This window comes from Megachile rotundata, chromosome 3, assembly GCF_050947335.1.
Source record: "Megachile rotundata isolate GNS110a chromosome 3, iyMegRotu1, whole genome shotgun sequence".
In the NCBI taxonomy this organism is placed as follows: Eukaryota; Metazoa; Arthropoda; class Insecta; order Hymenoptera; family Megachilidae; genus Megachile; species Megachile rotundata.
Window position 1 is genome coordinate 19,562,553 of NC_134985.1, and position 19,513 is coordinate 19,582,065.

Below are 19,513 nucleotides of genomic sequence, written 5' to 3' on the forward strand. Positions count from 1 at the left end.
CTTGATCTTACGACGCTCCTTGTATTTCTCTTTCGTTCTTCCTTCCTTTCATAATCTTACGTTCTTTTGCTCCGAGTTTTACTGCCTGTTCCAAGATTCTATTGTCTTTTCATTCGATGCAAACTACGGCACAAATTTCCCTGGTAATTTTATGAATATGAATTTTATGGACATTTACTTCTTTTTTCCTTTAAAATTATGGAAATTATGGAAGTTTCAAATTTATGCTCTATCTAGGACAAATATTCCCAAATTCTCATATCTCTAAGGTTTCAAGTTTTCTTCTTACGTCCCAATTTTCCCACTGCTTTGTTTCGAAACAGACCACGTCCTTTTTCATACAAATGCGATTAACGCAGAATGTTCTTTTTTCGCCGAAACGCGTTCGGCGGTATTTATATCGTTCGAAATTCGTTTAAAGCGTAAGTAGCGAACGAACCGCGAAACTGCTCGTCGACGAGTTTTCCTGGTATCGACAACGCCAAAAACGGAGCTACCGGACTGAAAAGTTTCCTTTAAGGCCGCGCGTAGTCGCCCTTCCGGATGCCTTTCGATACCGCTTCGATTCCTGCACGTATTTTTCTGCCAAGAAACGCTGAAATCCTTGGAACGCGGTTGGTAAACGCGGAAACGAGTTCAAGATTCTTCTTATTCGATCTTTCATTCCGACGAAATGAATTTACGCGAGTTACTTCTCCTGCAATAACTTCGCTTTGTAACGAGACTTTTAATTCCAGATTCAGAGAAACGTGGTCCCAGGGTGAAAAACGGGAAACCAGAAAGAGTTCTTTTGTGCCATTCGTATTTGTATAAAATAGTGTATTGCTGCCGTGAATTCATTCAGACACGATCTCAAAGCAGGTGGTTCTTTGCGCCACTTTAAAAAGTATAATTTTTAACGCGGATACAGTTTAACCGCGGCACAAATATTGAATACGTCTCTGTAGAACGTTAATTCTAACTTGTCGAGAAATTATCTCGTTGTTGCATTCGTTGACATCCTTTGATCCATTCAACCCCCTATTACGAGATCATCTTCAAGAAATCGAACAATTTTCTCCAGGTTACTTGTTTCCTACATTTTTTTCTTATCTCAACTTTTTAAGCACCGTCGAGTATCAATTTCTTTACAGGACAAATTAGGTTAGTAACTAAATTCGCGACCTCTTTACGAGCTGCGCTTTAAAGTTGTTTGAGTCTCGAGAGGGGATGAAAAATGACTTTCGATAACTTTTTAATGCAAAAAATAACGAAAAAGCCATCGGTGAATGTTTGCCAAAGCTTTTTTTTAAAAAGCACTTTGCGATGTCCCGCGCTGATAGGAGCTGGATTATTTCATTTTTATCGATCCGGATTTAAATTTGTCAGAGGGAATTAAAGATCAGAATTTTAATACAGCGGTTTTTGAGAAAAATGGATTAACTTCGAGCAAACCTTGAACCCTCGTAACTACGTTCAAAAGTTTCGTTAAAATATCGGAACCTTAGGGTCGAAAGGTTTCAAGCTTCTAGTTAAATATTTTTGCTAATGCTCAAAAACTGAATACTCGTAAGAGAATAACGCCGAAATTCTCAGACGTATTTATTATTGCACGCGCATCTTTATGGATATCGTAAGCGTGTTTCGCGAGCAGCTTGTTCAAGCCTGGGGCACGATATCCCTGGGCGCGGTGTGCTAAGCAATAGGTCGAAGCTTCTAATTAAAGGTAAATAATCGCACGCCCGGACAGCGCATGAATACGAGGCCGTAGGGAGCTCGTTTGCACCCTGCTTTCGCCCCGGCTTGACACTGGCCTGAGGGTGAACACACAACCGGCGACTGTGTATTTCGTGGAGACGGTAGCGCGAGCAACCAGCTCGTACCAGGAAATTTCCTATTCCCTCGCATAAGCTGCCTCCTCCTCCTCGTTTCGCGTCAACCTGGAGCGTTTTGTGACGCCGAAAGCAAATTATGGGGTAATGTTCTCCTACAAAAGTATTCGGCTTCCTCTACCGCCTTTTCCCCGCGTTTTATTATAACGCAAACACTATGTCTGAATTATTCAGACTCTCTAATCTTTTAGAAACGGAATATAATTTCTTTATTACAATTTTAAAACACAAAATACAAAAATCTAAGTTTAACCTTTCAGTAGTAACCGAAGACACAAACAATGAAAATATCAGTTTTCTTTCAATTAGGTATACCCTCCTCTAATCTTTTAGAAACAGAATATAATTTCTTCGTTACAATTTTAAAACACAAAATACAAAAATCTAAGTTTAACCTTTCAGTAGTAACCAAAGACAAACAATGAAAATATTTTCTTTCAATTATGTATACCGAAATTTGTATCGTAAAAGTGTTAAAAAATGTCAGGAGATTTATCTGACGTAAAATAAATTGGCAGAGATGATCGAATGCAGGGTAATCTTGCAGATCCTTGAAATCGGGTCATTCTATTTCGGCTAGGCCGATCACCCCCGACGTCAGATATCGCCCGGTTTAAAAACAGAACGAAATCATAGGATGTGGTATTTTTTTCGGAGTGCCTGAATCGTTTGATGTTATCGCGACAAATGGAAACGTTGTTCCGGGACCGCGTATTGAAATATTTATTCAGAGAAACGGGCGCGGGTGGTTCGTTAGACGCGATCCCCGTCGCGTATTGACGTACACGTTCGTTATGCCACTATGTACGCGTGTATTCCTGTCGAATTTTCATGGTACCCGGAGTAAATTTTTTGCGAGTAATCAGTTTCGTTCAATACCACGCAGCGATCGTGCATTCAACACCGAACTATCGTGTTATGTTCCTTTCATCTCCGCTGCCATCAAAGTGTATTTACGATTAAATTTTGTGCTTTAAAAATTTACACTTTCGGAGGATTGTATAACTCGTTAGATATTATAGATTTAACATATAATGATAGATTTCAATTTTCAAATACCTTGTTCAAATTTCTGAAAAATATGATGAACTGTACAGAAAACATAACATGTGGTGTTATACACGTTCATTTTTGAACTGACAGTCAACGTTTATGAAATTGCTGCGTAGGTACGTGTGTCAATTTTTAGAGCACACTCACGGTAAAATACGAAAAATGCCATTTGCAGATTTCTCTTTAAAGTTTTCCGCTCTCTATAATAAAAATATGAAACAGATCCACATAGATGCGATAAAAATATTGAAATCAGACTTTCTGCCGCGATCGTCTTCTGGCTGAGAAAGCAAAAATAATTGCTACGTCCATTAAAATATAAAATGACAAAGTGTGTTTAGAGATTTACAAGACATCCCAAAGGTATTGTGGAAAGTATAAAGTTAATGATCAGCAGTGAAAGAGGGAGTAATGATTTTTGGAAGGGAAGGCTATCGGTCGTCAGCTGGCGTACGACCGGTTATCAGTGGTCGTGCCGCTTCAACAAGCGACGACCGGTTTCAATTTGCAGGTCAGGTTATTTCGTACCTTCGAAACGGGCGGGTGGGTGCACAGCCGCGGCCAGCTCGCCGGCAATTTGCAATTTCCTGCCAATTCTGCTATCTCGGCAGAGTACGCGTGTAAGCGGGGCCTGCGTATGGCCAACACCATATTTCGTCGAGCCTTAATTTAGGAACGCCGAACTCGCGTTATCCGCGCGCGTGTTGCCCGCTCGCATTACCCGAACCGATGTAACCTAATCTCGGTAACGAATTCGCCGAACGTATTTCCCATTCGACGATTCCCGAATTCGTAGTCGAACCGTGCTAGGCTTTCATCGTACAACGAATTGTCTCGCCTAACCAGACAGAGACAGAGGGAATAAAAGCTCGCTAATGTATGCAAAACGCGTAATACTCGGCCAACTCGGTGGTGAAGCTTCGAAACGAGCGAGAGAATCGCGCCGCTCGAAGGAAACGCGCTCCATGGAGGACCGACGGCCATTCGTAGAAATTGCTTCGCAATCAACGAGCATCGAGCCGAAAGGAATATGTAAATCGAGAGATTTTTAACTAGTTTCTGCCGCCACTGCACCGTTCGCTTTCGTCCTCTCTTTCTAGCTTGCACTTTTGTTCTCGGACTTTTTATAGATTCACGAGTTTGTTGCGAGACGATAATGGTTTTTGCACTTTGCTGTTAGGTACTTTGACACTTATTCAAATTATTTAATTTACCGAGGGTTGGGTTGGCACTTTTAATCGATCGATTCTACATTATCAATATTTCGATGACGTAGAGTACTTAGATTCTGTTCCATGAGTAACTTCTGACTCTGTGTTTGACATGGGAACTTAGAAATTGCTCGCTGTGCTACCAGATACTCTCCCAGCCATCTATGTACTTCTATAGATCCGTCCGTAAAGTTAGCAACATATCGTACTTAAACTTTTGATAAATCTTAATTTCAATAAATGTTAAAATAAGCTGTTAAAACGAATATAAATAAAAACGAACATTCTTCCCTCCACAATATTCGTCAAGGGATTTTCATGCGAATTCGCAGCGAGGCTAAACGACGCGGTTAACAAGAATTGAGACATTAAGGAAGGCTGGCAGCCTAGCGTGAATTAACGCGATCCACGGTTTGGTCGGGCGATTGTACAGAGAAAACGGCATCGAGTCGGTCCTGGGCGAGAAATTCAGCTTCCAGACGAACAAACGGCTGTCACCGATGGCCAAATCTCCGCCGAAATGCATTTTCGTGCTTCTGTGTAACACCGCGCCAGGATACGTTCTACACCGTACGGTCCACTAAATTCGGAACAATTGGAAATAATTATAGGTCGTTACGTCCAGAGAATAATAGCGACTGTATTACGGAATCACGAGAGAGGTTGGCGAGGGAAAAAAGGAAGGAGGAACCGACGAGAAATTACGCGGTCGCAGTTGAAGCGTCGGTGTTTCGTCTGACAGCGATTACCATTGTGTTTAACAACGTCACGGTTCAATTTTATCAGTTGTTCTTCGCATCAATTTCTATCTAAGTGCTAATTATAATATCGGAATTTATAGCTGCCACCTTTAGCGGATATGGAAACTTGTTCTGTCGGATAAGACAAGATTAATGAATATCTAAAGAAAGCTGAACTCTGCGATTACAAACGCTCTCTTCGACTGAAAGGTCATTTCGATTGAATTTCACTTAACTTCTTGCCAAAAGCGTTTATACCAAACGCCTACTGTTCCTTTCTAAAATTAAAAGGCTGACCGCAGCGCACGATGGAAAAGCCAATTACACGTACACCTGCAATTAGGAAGCAATAATTTCAACATCCGCGGAGATGTTTTACCGTTCAGATTGCGTAGAAAACCTCAGGCGCGAATATAAACCGATTTCCCGTTCTATAATCGCTTTCAAGTATCAGCCCGATTAGTATAATCCAAGTGCGAAACGTGTCCGCGAAACCGGAAAGCAGGGAAGAGTCATTCGATCAAAAGCCATGGAGCCAGCCTGTCGGATATGAGATTCGATCCCTCCTATTCTTCTCCTCCCCACATTCACGAGCCTGCAGGCTCGTCCTTACGGCTCGACGATCAAAATAATAATTACTCGGCGTGTCGTTACTTTCGATTTTGTCGCTCGGCTGGCCAGGTTTGCGCCTCGTTCAGTGTTGATTATTCGACGCACGGAAGAGCACCTTTGCGTCGGGCCTGGCCGAGCGTTGCATCTCTCTTTATCCAGTCGATATTAATTAGAACGTTTCGCAGCGAACAGAAGCTGTTCATTTTCTCGTGAAACGGTTCACGCCGCGTCCGGCGATAATTACCGGGCCAAAGATCGATAGTAATCGGTCGGACCTTAATAAATCGTGTGGCTCGTTCATCGAACGACTGGAATCGTTTGTCCTTCTCTTTGTTGTGCAATCGAGTCCTCCCTCTGATCTTCGACAAGCTGAAAACCATTCACCCGACTATTTCAAGGAGTGACTACAATGAAATTTTCTATAACTGCGTTTCAGAAAAGCCGCGCACATATCGGCAGCTTTCCAAGTTGCGTCGCAACTCGTAAAAGCTATTCACGATATTATGTTTCATAAACGTATTTTGCTTCTGAAACGCGTAAATACGGAGAGTTACATTTCCTAAACTTATCCTGGTTTCGTAACGCGTAAATACACCTTAACATTTTTTAAAAAGGAGTGGCGCGACGGTGAACCGCTTTTTATCCTCTTCCTGACTCTTTAACTTCTCTAAACGAGCGCGGAGCAAATAGAGCGAACAAATTCTCGAATTTTCAACTTTCTGAACGTGTTAATTTCGTTTGGAAAATTGAATAGAAAAGAAAATTCGAGAGAAAGAATAGGATAAACGTTGGTGCACGTGAAATAAATTTTAAACGCTATATTTGCACCGCGCGAAACGAGCGTCAAACACAATTCAAGCTAAATTGTTTTTTCTCGGTGTTTTCCAGGTAAGCGCTAATTTTCGCCGGTCTAAATATTTCCGGAACGATGCCCGTGTCCTGGGGATTGGCGACAAGGGGTCGCAATACCGTGGCAGATAAGAGGACGTCGAGAATCACAGGTATTCTAGCGAGCTCCTTTATTTCTAATTGCGTTTCGAGTTAATGGAATACGCTTAATCGCGCAACCGAGTCCGCCGGAATTTGAGTCGGCGATTCTGCAAAATTAAGCGAGCCCTTTTACGTCTGCGAATCGTCCTCTTACGTGATATGCGGAACATCGTGCACGCGTGTGCATATATGCGAGATACATTCCTCGCGTTCGCGATTACTCCTCTACCTTTGTTCTCATTTGGGAGACAATTGTTCCGCATTGTTGCTCAGATTGATCCTGTTTGATGTAAAATTTGCCGAACATTCATTTCGCTGTGATTCCTCTTTTTGAATTAAGAGATTCGTCTCAAGAATTATGATTTTACTCGAATTTGATTCGCGAAGTGTGAAATTAGCCCTGTGTCGCGTGTCTCACACCTGCCGTGAAATTTACATTTTTTCATTATATTCGAGGTTAATAGGCAGCTTGTCGAAAAATCGTAGAGACAACGTTACGATCTCTTTCGAGCGTATTTTACTTGTTTAACGTTTGGATGATTCCAATGGAAAACGTGGGGCTAAATAGGCCCAGGGGTTCCTGAAATATTAATATCCATCCGTAGCTAACAAATCATCGTTTCGATGATGTTTATCGATGTCCATTAACAGTCAACACAAAAAGGGTCGGAAGCTCCGCAGTACAATTTGCACATTCCGGATACAGGGGGTCTATTGTTGTTTCAAAACAAGTATATGGAAGGTATCGTATGACCATGCACTTCCAAACACGTAGTCAGCCGTCTCGTAACGACTTCTCGCATCGCCATTTTCCAGGGGATTCGTATTTCATTCGTGCGCGCAGAATTTCGATGTTTCCTTTGAGCCTCGCTATAAATAGTCCCCTAGGATGGAACAAAGAAACACGGTGTCGTTTCCTGTGTGTTTTACGAGGACTCTATTAGAAAAACCTCCGGCATAAAGCACAATTTCAGCAACGAAAGAAAAATTTCTTCGTCATAAAGAAATTTACTACCGCAATCGTCCACTTTTTACCATTCCGCGCTTCGGAACGGACCAAAGTTAATCCACCGTTATCCTCCTTTCCGTGTGACAAATTTTTATACAATCGCGAAGTTCTTCGCGACGTGTTCTTTCCGTTATCGGAAAAAGAAGGTCGGATACTTTTTATCGCGCGATGCTGACGGATCATTCGTTGCATAAGACGTACGTCAATGGTTCGAGGGTCGAGATGTAGACAAGATAAACTTGGAAACGGCTCTTCTAAGAGCACCTTTCGTCTCGCGAGATGTGTTTAACGGAGAAGCAGCAAATCCGCGCTATCTCTTGGCCCCTTTTCTTCCAAGTTAAACATTTATGCTAGCAGGAAGAAAGGCGACTGCTATGGACGGACGGATTCGCTCGTTTCCTTGCCACGCTCGTATCAGCCGACGCACGTGGTCACGAGCGAGAATCGCCTTATTTCGAAAATTCCTGTCGAGATTCATTAGGTTATTCAAAGATTACACGGATATCCGTTTGTACTTCCAGTTATCGAGTGATCCTCTCGAATAAAATTAGTTTCGATTCGAGGCGTTGATACGTTAACTCGTAGCGTTTGATTGAACGTCGAGGCGTCAGGTAGGTCGATCGATCAGCGGCCTCTTTAAAGATTGAATCGAGCATGATACACCCCGGAGATTCATAAATTGGAATCAGCTTACGAATTCAATAACGTCAGCGCGTATAAAGCGTACAAGATCGAGCTCGTTCGAAAACAGTTTCGCCAGTTTTAACGCGACGTTAAAGTTGCAGCGGGAACAGATTGAAAACTCGATGAAACCCGTACGGTAACGCGTTAAAGTATAACGATGTGTGCACGCGTGCGTGTGTGTAACTGATCAATTTGTAGATCGTTGGTTCATCGAATCGATCTTACGAATATCCGATACCCGCAATTTCCTCCGGAGAATCGAATATCGTGCCGAACGAAGCCCTGGAAAAAACACGCTCGTGAAAAAGGGAACTTGGAGGTTGCTGGTTCATTTTTTGCGCTGACGTTTCGCAACGATACCGCGAACAGATTGGCGAACATTTCAGCCCTGGCAAACAAAGCCGCTTTTCCACGTAGGAAAAACGGCCACCAATTACTATGCCGCTTTCGCATAAGCGTAGACGTAATTTCCTCTCGTTGCTTGCTACGTTTGCTCGAAAGAACGCAGGATGCCCGCGAAATTTCCAGCTTAATTGCGTTCAAAGGTTGCAGGATACAGCGATTGCTCATAAATTTATCCGGCTTTCTTTCATGCTTCAACCCCGTCCGTTCACCGGAGGATTCAACAGAATAATATTGTTTTTTGTTACTCTAATTGGAAATTACAATGTTCCGAAAGTTACTACTTTAATAACAATTCTGCAAGTTGGGTAGAAAATTGCCAATAAATAACGTCGTGTAATAGAACAGCTGAAATCGCGAGCAACGTCGAGACGACCAGCGGAATTTCGCGCGACTAATCGATGCTAACGATGCTTTAATCGCGTCGATGTCGACGCGCGTTTTTCCTCCGGCCTTTTTTCCTACGTTTCTGGCTTAACGAAGAATTTTGGCACAGGGCGAGCGAGAATCAGCAGTTCGATCCGGCGGATACATCGATCCGACGATGTTCCAAATAACCGGTCGGAAGGGCGCGTGATCCTCTGGTCTATTTTTCTCTCGGGAACGATAAATTAAAATTAGCACGCGAGATCGTTCGGCGGGGTAGAACTGAATATGGTAAAAAGGAGGGTCGTTGTCGGGACGGGTGTGTTATTTATGCCTCGACGTGCACACTCGATCGTTCCAGTTCTCTTTTTTTTTCGAGGGGGTCAATCAGCGCTTATCGATCGATTTAATTTAGTCTCGACGTTCAACCGGGTTTTTTGCGCGCGCCAAACTCGTGTTTATTAAATTATCGGCGCATTAAGCATCCGCGCTCTGCAACGAGCTGCGAAGTGCACCAGTTGTTGTGCTCGCTCCTCGAGCGGCTCGTTAAACGAGTGGGTTCGTCACTTTGCTTCGATATACTGGGGAAAGAAGCGTTCTTGACCTATCTTTCTTCTTCGACATCATTTATAAACGTGGAACGTTTGTTCGATTATGTATTTAGCGGAGTTAATCGCTTTTGATTGGATCATAAACTTATCGTATTAGAGACTTATCGTAATATCGTAGCGGATGATTATTTTAACGAAGGTTTAAGACTGGCTCGTTTCGTTTCAAAGCCACTTCGCTGGCGTGTAACGTATACATCTTCACTATCTACGTTTCGCTGTAAACAGCTCTTTTCGACACAAACCCAACAAAACTGGCCGGCCATGCGCGTCAAGACGTACAGCGTGACCGCGTAATCTCGGTGCGTTTCGCCGTGAAGCTGAAAACTCGTAAACATCCTCGGGTCTGCTAGGCGCAGGGTGCGATATACGCGTCGACCCTCGCGACATAAAGCACAGTTGTCCCGGCAAGGTAGCCGAGCCAACGTAATTTTTCTCACTTTGCAACTTGCTCCGTAAATAATAGCAACGTGTACGGCTCGACCATAACCTTCTCCTCGTCCCTGTTGGCCGTTTCACCCTCGATCCACCCCCCATTCGTAGAAACTGCACCGTAATCCCGGTGTACTCGTAAGTCGGCGGCAACGAGAACTCTTCTGTGATACGTTACAATTCGCCCGTGGCCAGGTTTCGAGCGTGTACGCAAGCGTAGCTGTGATATTTATGGTAATACGACACCGGGGGATCTATCAGTCGCGATATTCCGGCGAGATCGGGTGACCGCGATGGCCCGGGGTGCACTCTTGATCCTGGAAAGAGATAACTTCGGTTATCGAGCGAAATGAAATGCGAGCCGACGAGTTTCGTGCGCGCCACCCCTTTTCTCCGCCAACCCCTCATGGTCAGCTAGCTTGCGGGTTCTTACTTTTTCTCGTTTTTGTTTTGCACTCGCCCTGTCATGACTATTCGCTCGGGTGCAACTCGGAAATTTGCATCGAGGGTGAAACGAGCTGCAACTGGTGCAGTGGTTTTTCAAACGATCGGAATGCACACCGTATCGCTTTGCCGAACTTGTAATTTAAAAACTGATTCCCCATTTGCAAACATATGATTCTCCGTGAAATTTCCGGCCTCGGAGCATTGTTCGATATCGAACTGTTGAAGTTACAGTTACTTTTATTTACTCCGGCGCAATTTTTTCGTTTTTTGTCGACATCGGTAAGGTTTCATTGACCCCTTTCCATACGACGTTCTTTTATGAGCCTATTTCTGACCCTAACAATGATATAGTCGACATCGAAGTTCTTACATTTTTCATACTTTTTCAGCTTGTATAAAATTATGTCTAAGGGAACTTCAATAAAAGTTTACCAACTATTGCACACACGCTACCGAAGACTAGCAAAAAGGGGATAAGATTAGATAATGTATATTGATCGCCCTAGGTACATGCACTAGCTGCTAACCGCTTTTATACGCGTACAGCAATGAAAGAGTTAATAAAGCAGATAAATATGGCGATAAAAACGTTGATGCATCTAAAAGCCAAGTTTCTCTGCGCGATTACGGCTCTCGGAACGATCTGCGACGCAAGTAACGTCTCGTTCTCCGCTGGTGGTTGACGGGTCGCGGTTATGTTTAACCGTATGTCAATTCCGAGACACGCCGTTGGCCGTAGTCGGCTCGATCGTAGCCAGATGCGCGTAATAGCGGTATTTCCGGTGAAATGGCGGTGCGCAGAGCGTCGCCAGCGCGGACCCGTGTAGCCATTAAGCTCCGCGTCGACGGTCAAAGACGGTCGCGACGAAAGACGAATCGGAGATCGAAGAAGCAATAAGCTCGCGTTATGGCGTCTAGCTGGATGAAGTCTTCGCGGAGGAAATGTCCTCGTCAGGGAAAAATCGTAGCCATTCCTGGCGGACGTGGGCTGATTTCATTCGCTGTATTTCATCGGGACAAAAGACCTACCCACTTCCATTATACCTTGTTGTTGCACTACCGTAAGCATCGATGGCCAACAATAACTCGTTAATTATGTTAAAAACTCGATTGTGTTTACCCCGTTGAATCACTCGGCGAACTTCTCTATTGTCGAGCCAATAAACGTTACCGTGATAAATGAGCCCCGATTCGAGAGCGTTCGAAAAACTCCGGTTTACCAGCGAGTGGAAACAGTTGACCGAAAAAGAAAACACGGATCGAGTAACGAGCTATTTTAATAAATCCAATAGAATCATTTTCGCGGAGCCGGTCTCGCGCAGCTGGGTTAAACGGACGTTTGTTCGTTTCGGTAAAATCGATCAGCGTCGCGTGGCGAGGCGAGGAAATCGTATCGAAGAGCAACGCGATCAACGCGCGACCAGCGTGAGCCCAAAAAATGTAAAAAAAAGAAAAAAAAGCACGTTTCGACGGCAAAGAGCACGACCTGATGGGCGTGAAAATTCGACGGGAAAAGTGACGATAGCGACGATAAGCCGGGTCGGGATACCGGGTTAAATCCACGGAAATGCCGTGGCCCGCGTCAATTACCCGTGCGTTTATAAAATATTTTTCGTCCACGGAAGCCCGTGCCGGGAACACGGACGACGCCAATCAAGCTGACCGAACGCTGGCATTCATCTGTCAGTGGCGGATAATCCAGAGACCGCAGAGCTCCATGGTACTCGACGCTTCTCATCCCCTGCACCCTCTCGTGTCCTCGCCAACAAGCCTTCGTTGCCATGAAAAATGCATTGGTCGAGCACGCACCCGACCACCCTTCCAAGCTGGTAAAACGCACGCTGTCCGTCGCGTGTACGCGAACAGCTGATTGAAATTGCACGCGAGCGGACCGCCTCTTCCGCTCGATTCCTCCTCCTCGCCGAGGGAGGGTGGCGAACACGCGTTGTTCCAGGAACCACGAAAGGCGAAACCAGCTGCACGATCGCAACCATGGGGGTGGATTCACGAAATCGTTCGAGGGTAAAACGCGGTTTCGCGTGTACCTGCTAGCTCGTTGCTCCGACGAAGACGTTTTGCTTTGCTCTTCCAGCGGAAATATCCGATGCTTTCCCGTTTGCCGAACGATATTGTTCCAGATACTTTGCTTCGTTTCGTATGTGCATATTTATTTATTGTTATTTTATTCGCGACCCGGAGCTGCCGGATCGTTCGATCAACTTCTGGCTGTTGGTTTTGTAATTCGTTTCGTTAGAGTGCGATTCGAAACAGCTGCGGGTTATAGATTTCCTCTTAGGTCGATGGAGATTGTTCGGCGAAAATGACGGACATTGAGCGGCGCGGGTGGAATCGCTAATTTTAGACCCCTTCGGAAATGTTAATTTCGGAGTTTCGTTTAAATATTATCGAACAAAGACATACGTCTCGTTAATTATAAAGGATTAGGTCTGAATTGTAACTCTTTCATTTTTCCTTTCACGTTGCTATTATGATCGTAATGCTATTCAAGTTTCTCTTTTGAAACGGTGACTATAGGCTAGTCCTTCGATTATACGGTCTGCAACTAATTAGTTGGGGTTCTAAACGTAACGTCCTTTTCTTCCTTACATTCTCGCGTTAAATTAATTATCACTGCTTCAGAATTGCAACTTTAACGACGCGCCATACATTTTTCAAAGAAGTTTCATTTAACTCGCTACATTGGCTCGAGGCAGCCCGCACTAGTCGGATATCCAAGGGATCTCGTGAAAGCACCGTTCGTACGATTTCCTGGCGAAACGCGAGTGTTTCAGCCCGTACATACGGAAAGAGAACGATTCACGCGTGAAAATGGCCGGGAGTAGCTCCTTCAGAGCCGTTCCTGCGCTTTTGTTCCCGGCCTGATTCCGCTTTTCCACGGAGCTGCGCTTCGAAGACGAAGCACTCGCTGCCACGCGAGTTCCCTCCTTTTGCCTCTCGCAGTTTCACGATCACGAAAGGGTGGTGCCGTTGTCGGTGGTGGTAAAGAAGGATCTGTCTGCCCCCCGTGGGAGCCGGCGAATTTCCGGGTCAAGGGAGCCGGAATTGCTATCGTCTTAGGGACAGAGGAGAGGTCTCGGGATTATAGGTTCAACGGATCTGACTGAATCCCTATCGTCTACTTCGGTTGAAACTTTCAAGACAAGAGGCGTAACCAGACGTTTGATTTACCGACGGAGCTTTCGATGTCGTCCGTGGATCGTCGTCTTTCGTCAAGAATTAATTCGCCGCGATCTAGCTCGATCAAACTCCGTCACACCTTCGATACTCCTCGACTGTCCCAATTCCGAATTTTGCAGATAACAGCTATACCGTCTAAAATATATATATCAACGAACAGTTTGAAAAAAATATGAGAATATTTTTGTTAACTATGAGCCTGCAGAGTTTTGTCTAAATTTGAACCGTTCGACCCTCCGGCAAGAGAGAAAGTTGGAAACATGTACTGAAAAATCAGAGCAAGAGAAAGGATAAAGAGAGCGATTCTCTTGGGCACGAATGGTTTTTCATGTCTGTACGGTGGAAATAAATTAAAGGCCCTCGATCTCTTTATTTTAGATCTCGGTCCTGACTCGAACGGATATAGAAGTTCCCCGCGATTTATTTCATTTCCAGGTCAGAAGAGCTGAAACTATCTTAGGGGCTCTTGAGGGCTCGGGATTAGATTTAATAGATCCAGGCGAACTGCTCTCTCTATATACGGTTATGTCCAAAGATAGACACTACTGACGTAGAATCGCCAGATTGCCAATATGGTCGTCGACTTGTCTGTCCTTCGTAGCCTGATCTACAATCGCCACCACGAATTCTCGTGTTCCCGCGTCATTTATTCCTCCCTCAAATCGTTTCTCCTTGATCCTCTCTAATCCGAGTTTTTCTTTCCTTTCGGCAAACTTTGATATTAAACTCGATCGACCGGGGACAATGGAACCGAGCTAACTGGTCGAATCTAACTGGGTTCGCTCCGTGCTTCGTGCTAATTAACCTTTAACACTCTAGTTACCGCGCTGAAAATGACTGTAGACACGTAACACCCGGGCTTATTATTATATCGTTTACTGAGAATACAGTTTTCACGAGTACACAGAAGTTGATCGTACGAGATGTCTTCGATCTTATCGTACACGAGGTGTTATGCAAATAACTCTAACCGGGTGTGACGGCTGACCATGCGAAGTTCGTCTGCCGACGCAATTGCATGTGACATCATCGAGCTCGTTTAGGTGTCTAGCGAGACGTGGTTAGAACCCATCCTTTTGTTTCCCTGTTAGAGACAAATCCTATTACTGCCACGTAGCCTGCCTTTAATAACTGGTAAATCGAGACGTACTATGATCTTTCGGTGTACTTTGAATCAATCTGCTTATCATATATTTTCTGGTTGCATTTGTCCAAATAAATCGCATGTCTTAGAAATAATTTGCTAAGGTATCTTGGAGTCATTCGAAAACGAAATACGCCGTAAGATAGAAGTTTGATAATGCTTATCGATAAATGGATCTGGTGGTAATTTTAGCTTAGGATTTATTAAGAATTTACCGAGATTAAAAATGACATTCTCGAATTTCAGGATTCTGGCTATTTTTGTCTCCGGCTTAAAATATTCAGAACAGTGTGTCCCAGCAAACCGTAATTATCGCGTATTATAATATAAAGAAGATATTTTGGATTCTCCGCTTTGTAGCGAAACGATAAATCCAGCTACACTATGAACGAGCACGTTTCACGGTTCCAGGAGTACAGATAAAGCCGAGAGGTATTTTCCAGCGTTATCTTTCGAAAGGCGGTCGAAAACGGGATTAAAAAGTCAGGTAGAAGGAAGAGCCGCCATGAAAAGAATCCTCCCATCGAATTCCACGAGACAACCCCTCCGACCGCGATATACTCTTTCTCTCTATTTCCGGCTCTCTTTTTGCCATTCTCGCGATTTTTCAACGTCATCGCCGATATACATTCGAACTAGATTCCCCGATCGCGTCGGGGGTAAGAAATGAAAAGTCATAAGTCTAGGAATATCGATTACCCCGATCGGCTGTTTCTCCTTTAAGCCGTTGTCGGGACTCGAAATCGAATCCCTGGAGATTTTCGACCGTACGAAGTGGTCCCATCGCGTGAATATGCAACAGGAAACTAGGGAGGGCTAAACTTTGCAAAAAAGTACGCCACCATGCATATGCATGTCACGAGTTTTATTAATGGCTCGCGCGAAAGTCGGATTGCCGAACTTCGAGCCGCTCCTGTTTCGCGTTTTCAATTAAATAAGTACACGCTTCGGAGGTTAATATCCACCGGAAGCATCTGGCACAACTTTATCTCTATAAATCCAAAATACGAGCTCTCGTTTCTTACGTTGCGCGAGACAATAGCTCGAGTTAGAAATTTTGTTCCACAGTTTAACTTTATGCGCGCTTAAAGGGTTGCGATACGTTATTGGAGAAACAGGAAGCAGGAGTCATAAAATGCTGAAAAATCGATAGACGGCCGTAGAGGAAAAGGTAAATAATTGAAGCATAACGTCACCTGGAGAACGTTTTAAAAAGTTTTAAGTACCTTCTTATACCATAGCACGTCTACCCCCTCTAAACTTCACCCCTCTATTAGGGTATTCGAACTTATAAATGATATATGTATAGCATCCTGGCCGGCGGCGCGGCGCTTATATTAAAAGTTTACCTTCCTCTGGAAATTTCACGATGTGAATTGACTTGTGACTAATCGGATGAGAAACTTGCTAGAACAATATCCTGGCGGAAGTTTCTCCAACTTTTCGATAGGTAACAACCTTGAAAGGCGTTTGATATCGACGGTACAAAGGCGACGAAATTCCGACAAATTTTTCAAGATTTATAGAATAAATTAGCTAAGTATCTTTAAGTACCGGTTCTACTTAAGTATACAATTGGGAAATCATCGATAACTTTTTATCTGTCTTCGTTTTTTACCGGTATCGTTAAGTAAACTTTGGATCTCGTAACACAAAATATATTATTTCGAAGATGTATGCTTTATTTTGGAAGTGCTAACTAAACTGCAGTCAACAAATAACCAAATTGACTTCTTCTAGAAGCCATTAAATATATCATGAGTACTGTAACGATACAAAACGTTCGAACATCCACGATGGTAGAACCATAGACCCACCGCAACGGGCCGTAGCTCGAGGTATAACGATCGCATCCCATAATCTACGATCTCTACGTAAGACCTCGGTAAACCATTATTGAAAGCCTCTATAATTTAAAATTACTAAGCTATCGAAGCATCCATCCCGTTTCCAGTCGTAACTTCTCTCTACCATTGCACCTACGATCCCTTTTATTTTTTCGTAGTAAGCCAAATAACATTAACGTTGATACCAACATAAAAGTATCGTACGTAACCAGAAGCTCGATCGATCACTATAATTCGACGATTCTTTTTCGTACGCTTCTGCGCGTGTTCAAACAACGCAGGAATTCGCCGCGTTTCCCGTCGAAAACCAACCTGGGGTAAAAAGCGAAACAGGCACGAAGTCCTGTCCGACAAATTGGCTCAACGACGATTCCGTCGTTCCTTCAACCTTTCAGCGATCGTTCGACGAAGAAAAGAGAGAGAAGAAAAACGTTGGAGGCGAAACTTCTCCCTGGCTGAAAGTTTTCGTCACGCGCGCGGAATGAGTCGCGTAACGCGCGAGGGGAAGCTCGGAGCATTTGTAGCTTCGCGTGTACAACGAGAAATTCGCTTAAAGCAACCTGGAAATTGGATTCGAAGCAAGCTTGGTCGACCATGCTTCCACGAAAAAAACAAGCTCCCGCGCAAAAAACACCCCCATGCTTTTGTGGCTCGATCGTATAACTCGTAATTGTGACACGGTTAACGCAATAAATATTTCTGTCGTGGATGTATCGCGGGTCCGCTCGAGGAAATGTCTTTTCTATGGAACCGTATCAATTTCCTTTTTTGTCTCCTTCCTTGACGACGTTTATGGATCGGCTTGGATTTATCGACGCGTTAATTTCCATAAATCGATACATTATTTCGCGATAAATCGCCGCGATGCACGGGGCCATCTGTTTGTTTTCGGGAAATTTTTCTGTCGTACGAACACGGCGATCCTTCATAACCGACGACACCGGCGAAGATGAATGCGATTAGTGACAGGTACAAATGTCTCTTACGTTTACACGATGAACGATGTAATTTTTCGCTTTCTTTTACGAGAACCACTCCTTTTGCTGCTCCCCTTCTTTGTCGTTAATTCGATGAATGATTTCGTTGTTGAGAAGCTGCGACGTCTGACCATTAGCCGCTTATTCTACTGAATTCGATCGATACGATAAAAGCCTGGCCACAAAACCTGCAAAGTATACCAGTTTTCTTTTGTTATAGAACATTAATATATTTTTTGCGTAGACATATGAAGAATGTAGTGTATATAATTATATATAATAGCAGAACTATGTTTGAGTTCGACAATCATATATTTTCGGAGGAAGACAGTCCCCATAATTTCATCGTTCATACGTTTATTATAAATATATTTCTGTTCGTTTTTTTCGCTAAAAATTACCGATGTCCGTGACCTCTCGCAAGCATTTACTCCGACCAGCACTTCTACAAAGAACGATTCAGTCCCCCTCGAATCCAGAAGTTCCATTAAGAGTTATCTTTCGTTCGTTAAGGGAAGCCCTCGAGCAAGGTTGACGAAGAACGTCAACCTTTCGACTCGAACGAAAGGGTTGTGACTCGGGGCGGTGTTCGATCGATCGTCCGAATTACGCGGATATATCGATAAAGAGAGGGGTGTCTGGTCTACGGCGGATCTTCTGCAGCCGGCAGGTGGATAATGCCGCGTACACACGCGATTCTATCGATTCCGTATTCGTACAATGGCGACGGCACGGACGACGGTGTAGGAGGCGGTGCGCCATTCACCGACGCTGATGAGAACAAGCGGCCTCGTAAGGGCTGGAAAGTAAAAGTCTACGTCTGCGCTCTCCGCTCCGCTCGGCGCGTACACGGCCGGCAGCCGGCTTGCTTTCAAGCGAACGACTTTCGACGTGCCAGCTCTTCGTGAATGAGTCTGCGACGTCGTAACCGTAGCCTCGAAACGATGGGAACACTCTCGGCCGATCGAGATTCCATTCGACTTGTTCTCCACTCTCGAATCTTCGAACGCATTGTCCTGTCTTCGCTGAATTCTTTATCGTACGCAGAGCTCCCTGTCCCATCTGGCGTTACGATGAACGTCTCTACATTCTCTATAATACCGGTTTTTCGACACGAGGATCGTAAAGCTATCTTCCGTTAGGTCTGCAAACCTTGTTCGTGCAAATTTTACCGAGACGCATTTCAAAAATACATGTCTCGATAGAGGCAAATACGGAGAGTCAGAACAAAGGTTCGTCCACGTTTCGTGTATTTAACCGGCGCAACGATCACGCCCATTTCGAGGCTCGTCTTTGGCCGTCAGGAACGAATTAGTCGGTCGGTTAACTGACGAGAGGTACGATTTAAATATCCCTCTAGCAAATTTCGTGTTCGTCGAACCGCGAGAGCCGGAATAATTGATGGAGGCGAGACGGGCTAAACGAAACCAAGACTGGATACGTGTTTTTCTTCGGGGGGAGGAGGGGAAAGTTAAACGTTACCGTGCTCGTTACTACGCCACGGTGGCCAAAGAATACGTCGGATATTCTCGTTCGGGGGCTAGTTTCGGCTCCGATCTTTTTACCCGCTATAAATGCTCCGCGAGTTTCTTTACCTCGTTTCTTGTTCTTCTTTTTCCACTTCTCGTTATCTATTTCTTCCGATCCGAACGCTCCTGTGCCAGATGCCGAGCGGATTGCGGTCGCTCGAAAATTTCTACGGTCTGTTCAGAGTAAATAGAAGACCAGATGAAAGCCAGTGTTTGACCAAAAAAAAAAAAAAATGGAAAAAATACGCGAAATTGAAGCGAGACGCGCACGGTCGAGTTAGATCGTCGACAAAACAATTCCGCTCTGTCGATGAGTTTTTCTGGCCAGAGGATCGGGAGAAGCGCGACGAACAGTGTAAAATATTTACGTTCTCCGGCGGTTTTTAGCGTGGT

The 19,513-nt window shown here is 44.3% G+C and overlaps 1 protein-coding gene across 2 annotated transcripts in view; it reads left to right on the forward strand.

The window, feature by feature from the left end:
* The window catches only part of LOC100881722 (Krueppel-like factor 6), a 267,921-nt gene that overhangs the window by 171,436 nt on the left and 76,972 nt on the right, over window positions 1-19,513 (forward strand). Inside the window, exon 2 of one of the 2 annotated variants that reach the window (XM_076530111.1) lies at window positions 6,376-6,488. The exons of the other annotated variant lie outside the window; for it this stretch is intronic. The gene's annotated coding sequence lies outside the window, so the exon portion shown is untranslated. The remainder of the gene's footprint in view (window positions 1-6,375; window positions 6,489-19,513) is intronic. 2 annotated transcript variants of the gene reach the window in all.